This window comes from Puntigrus tetrazona, chromosome 22, assembly GCF_018831695.1.
Source record: "Puntigrus tetrazona isolate hp1 chromosome 22, ASM1883169v1, whole genome shotgun sequence".
NCBI lineage: Eukaryota > Metazoa > Chordata > Actinopteri > Cypriniformes > Cyprinidae > Puntigrus > Puntigrus tetrazona.
The window spans coordinates 363,606-368,516 of record NC_056720.1 but is presented as its reverse complement, the minus strand read 5'-3'; the positions used below and the strand labels follow the sequence as shown (position 1 = coordinate 368,516).

The 4,911-nt window shown below is 40.5% G+C and overlaps 2 pseudogenes; one reads left to right on the top strand and one right to left on the bottom strand.

Moving 5' to 3' along the window:
* Nucleotides 1-4,911, bottom strand: part of LOC122328018 — a 37,183-nt pseudogene that overhangs the window by 14,369 nt on the left and 17,903 nt on the right.
* LOC122327642 overlaps nt 8-4,911 on the top strand; it is an 8,051-nt pseudogene continuing 3,147 nt past the window's right edge.

Sequence of the window (4,911 nt, the reverse complement as noted above, 5' to 3'; positions counted from 1 at the left end):
TTTAGGTCTGATGGACGTAAAAGAGGAACGTGAAGACTCGGATGAGGTGGAGGAGCAACGTTATCACTCCATCGCCGATGAAGAACCTTTGACCCTCACGCAAAAAACAACCAAAGTCAAGAAGTCTTACATCTGCCCTCAGTGCGGGAAGTGTTTTGCAGGTAAATCGCGACTCGAGCGCCACATAAGAATCCACACCGGAGAGAAGCCTTTCGCGTGTTTTGTGTGCGCCAAGAGTTTCGCGTGTAAAGAACGACTCGACAGGCACATAAAAATCCACACCGGAGAGAAGCCCTTCACGTGCGAGTGGTGCGGAAAGCGCTTGGCGTGCAAAACGAGGCTCAAGAGGCACGTGATAACCCACACTGGGAAAAAGCCTTACGCGTGCTTGCATTGCGAAAGGAGCTTCACGACGAACACCAACCTGCAGCGGCACGTCAAACTCCACACCGGAGAGAGGCCGCACACGTGCCAAGAGTGCGGGAAGAGCTTCATACGCAAGGAAAAGCTCCGCTTTCACATGACGATCCACACTGGAGAGCGGCCTTACAGTTGCGAACAATGTGGGAAGAGTTTCCGACACGTCAACGGCCTCAAAGATCACCAGCTCTCTCACGCCGCCGAACGGTCTTTTAGCTGTGATCAATGCGGTAAGGATTTCATTACTGCGTCGGCGCTGAAGAGACACCTGAGAGTTCATTCGGGTGAGAAGCCTTTCTTGTGCTCTCTCTGCGGAAAGAGTTTCGCGCGAGTGGACTGCTTTAAAAGGCATCAGGAGGTCCATAGCGGTGTGAAGGATCACGTGTGTTATGAATGCGGCAAGGCTTTTATTACCTCCGACCAGCTCAAGCAGCACCAGAGGATTCACACGGGAGAGAAACCGTACAAGTGCTCGCTTTGTGGGAAGGGTTTCGCTCAGTCGCCGCACCTGAAAGCGCACGAGAAAAGCCACACCGCTGAGAGCCTGGTAATAAGCGATCAAATTATCTACTGATTCACACGGAAAATGCGCGATTCGAAGGTACCTCGCGAATCTGAATCCCGTAAAAGGATTCAACCAAACCTTTTGTTTCAACGTTGCATCTGAATACAGTAAATAAACTGTTTTATCACCAGGTCTATACTGTGTGTTTGTCTTCATTAAAAATCACATGAACTTTCTTTATTTCGCTAACCTAACTGCAGTGGCTATCGGTTATCTGTAACCTTCTATTTGTGGCTTATTAAGTCTTAATGGAATATGTCCCAAAACATTTTTTTAATGGCTAACAATTGATAACGTTTATAATGGCGTTTTGGTGGAAACCATTCAAATTTTCTGTAATGGTATCTATTGCTGTTGTAATTGTATTATTTTCAGGTTATGGCCGTTTTAGTTGTTACTAAATTATGATATAATACCTTTTATATTTTTGTATTCTGACAAGACACTCAGTATTGTTTTGTTTATGTTCGTGCTGACACCTAGCGGAGAACATGAGAAACTTAGCAGTTCATATCTAGAAAACCAAAACATTTAAACAGACTATACGTGTTTGTTTGGGTTTTTTTATTATTATTAATACACAGTACGTTTCAAGTACACTTTTCTGGCACGGCAAAATGCGTTTTATCAAGTTCCCCGTGTCTCCTTGCGTTGTGTTTTCTAATCCAGAAGATGGCGGAAACGTACCTTCAAGTGTTTTGCGTGCCACCATGAAACGTAGAAGAAGATGATGCTGGAGGAACCGAGAAGATGTAGGTTTCATTTTAATATTCTTTTTTTAAGTGGCGTCAGATTGCAGTGTTAACAAAGACGTTCGCGAAATATATATCATTTTAAGAAGTCTAGGATACCAAGATTTGTTTTTCTATACGGAAATAATGAAACATGCTTATTTTAACGCTTCATATTCACAAACGGTTATTTCTTAGTTATGTCGGCGGCAAAATAGTAAATGAATAAAACGGTATATGTATTGAAATTATGACTAATTACATTTTTGATCACAATGGTTCCAGGTCTCTTATAGTGAGAACTAGCACAAAAACAAATGGTTTTCAAACGATTATAAACAGAAAAGTTGTTAAGGTGATTCCTTTTCAGCGTTACACGCTCTTTGTTTGAAAACGGCAGTAAGGGTCAAAACCGTTGAATGCTAATGCTATATGCTATTGACTTCTCGAAGTACGTATATGAAGAGTTTTGTTTTGAATATAACATGACTGAAAGATATCAGGCAGTTACTTATATAACGCACTGATTTCATTGCTTTGATGGATGGTTCCAAAAATAATTCGACAGTTCTTAATATAGTTTGAACATTCATGGGTTCCATATTCCATAAACCATGCTAATAGATAAATGAAGAATGCGTATCTTATGATATATATTTAGAACGTATACAATTAGATGAACACTTAATGTGAGAATTCGTGGAGAAATCAATGTATTTTAACTGATATAATTTTGGCAGATCTGCTTCTTACTCTTACAATTCGGTGATTAATGTTGGAACATTGAGGCTTCCAGTTCACCAGGAAGAAATAAAATCTGCAGAGACAGAGTTTATTGAAGGACAGAGAGAACATGAGAGATCCAGAACCCTGCAGAGTGAAACACACTAAAGAACAAACAGGTTGGTGTTTATTCTTAAGCCTTTGATGAGGCTGGAGAACATTCAAGCTGCATGCAGTTCATTGGGTTTAAGTCGGTGCACTTTAAAATAACAGCCAAAACCATAGTGGCTGTATGAATCTGTTAAATCTAGAGCAAAGCTTTTAATGATTAATTTATACTATGTTTATGTAGATTTGATGGAAGTGAAAGAGCAAGAACTGCTTGAGGAGAAATATAATATCATGCCTGGAGAAACATCGAGTCATAAATCCCCAAAAAAAGAAAGAAGCAAAAAGGTTTTCAACTGCTTTCAATGTGCAAAGAGTTTCACGCAAAAAATCGGCCTTGAGCGCCACATGCTAATTCACACCGGCGAGAAACCGTTCGCTTGTTCTCAATGTGGGAAGAGTTTCAGGAGTAAAGGAAACCTTGTTGATCACACAAGAGTTCATACCGGAGATAAACCGTTCACGTGCGAACAATGCGGCAAGAGTTTCGCGTACAAAACGGGCCTGAACAGGCACGTAACGATTCACACCGGGGAGAAACCGTTCACGTGTCCTCAATGCGGAAGAGGTTTTGCGCTCCCGGGGGCCATTAGGAGGCACATCAAAATCCACAGCGGAGAAAAGCCGCACGTATGCGATCTCTGCGGAAAGAGTTTCACCTATAAAGAGAATCTTAAGGAGCACCTGAGGATCCACACCGGAGAGAGACCATACTCTTGTGTCCAGTGTGGGAAGAGTTTTACACACGTCAGCAGTCTTAAAGAGCATCTCTACACTCACTCTGCTGTCAGGCCCTTTAGCTGCGACCAGTGCTCTAAAATGTTCCTTTCGTCGTCTGTACTGAAGAGACACTTGCAAGTCCACGCGCAGGAGAAGCCGTACTTGTGCTCTCTGTGTGGGAAGAGTTTTGCTCGACTGGACGGTTTTAAAGAGCATCAGAAGATACACACCGGCGCGAGGACTCACGTGTGCTTCGAGTGCGGGAACGGGTTTTTATCGGCCACGCACTTGAAACTGCACCAGAGGATCCACACGGGAGAAAAACCGTATAAGTGTTCGCACTGCGACAAGAGGTTCTCTCGCTCAGGAACCCTGAAAGCTCACGAGAGGATTCACACCGGAGAGAAACCGTATCATTGCACCGCGTGTGGGAAGAGCTTCAACCAATCAAATCAGCTGATGAGTCATAAGAAGAAACATCACTCTGTGTTGTCGCAATAAGCTCGTTACCTTCAGAAACTTTCTGAGATGTGTGTGTGTGTGTGTGTAAAACTAAAGTTTAGAGTCAGTAATTTTGTTCTTGAAAGAAAGTGAAGATTGTAGTAATTATGCTGAAAATTCGGCTTTGATCAGAAATAAATTACATTCTACGATATGGTCAACAGCTATTTTAAATTGTAATAATATTTCACAATATGATTATTTTGCAACCATTAAACAATCTCAATTATTCCAGACTTGGTAGCATTAGTATTTTAAATACCTTACAAACATTAAAATACTTTTGCGCATGAAAAAACAAACAAACGTTGTTTTACTTCATATTAAACAGAAATTATTAAACTTTACATAATTAATCACGATATACACGATAACATCCCAATGTTTCTTAGCAAATCTGGAAAATTGTTATAATTTAAATAGTTAACATATATGTTTTTTTTTTTGCGATATCTAATAAAAGTGAACATGTTATGTTGTTTTTTTTTTTTTTTAAATANTTTATATTATTACAAGGGTACTTTTTTGAAAAGAAAGTGATATTAAAATGGTTTGTCGAACAGCAAATGATTTCTGAAGGATACTTACAGTAAATGCAATGGAGGGAAAAATCACTGCAGTTTCTACTCTACAATAATTTGTCGTACAAAATATGGTTTCGGTTTCACTCAAGTAAATGACTAAAGTACTAATGCTAAACAGTTAAGATACGAACACAGCAGCAGCACATATGTTACAATGTGTTCAACTAGTACTTTGGATAAGCTGAGAACATCCGAGGAGGTGGTTTCTGTCGTNGAACGATGAGACGAAGCGGCTCGTGTCTAGTCTGTGATTGACTGGACTGGGGTTTTTAGGGTGAGCGGAAATCATTATTTCTGATCCATTTCGATCTTGATGTGAACGATCTCTATTCCTAAATCCCGAGATCGATTCGCGTGTTTATCGTTTGCGAATAAAACGTAACTACACGTTATCTGCAGAGCCCCTGCTATCAAACACTGGTTATGTGGTGTTTTAATATTAATACTTGTCTTTTTTACGCTTTTAGGCATTGCAGATCGTGTACTTTCTCTTGGTTCA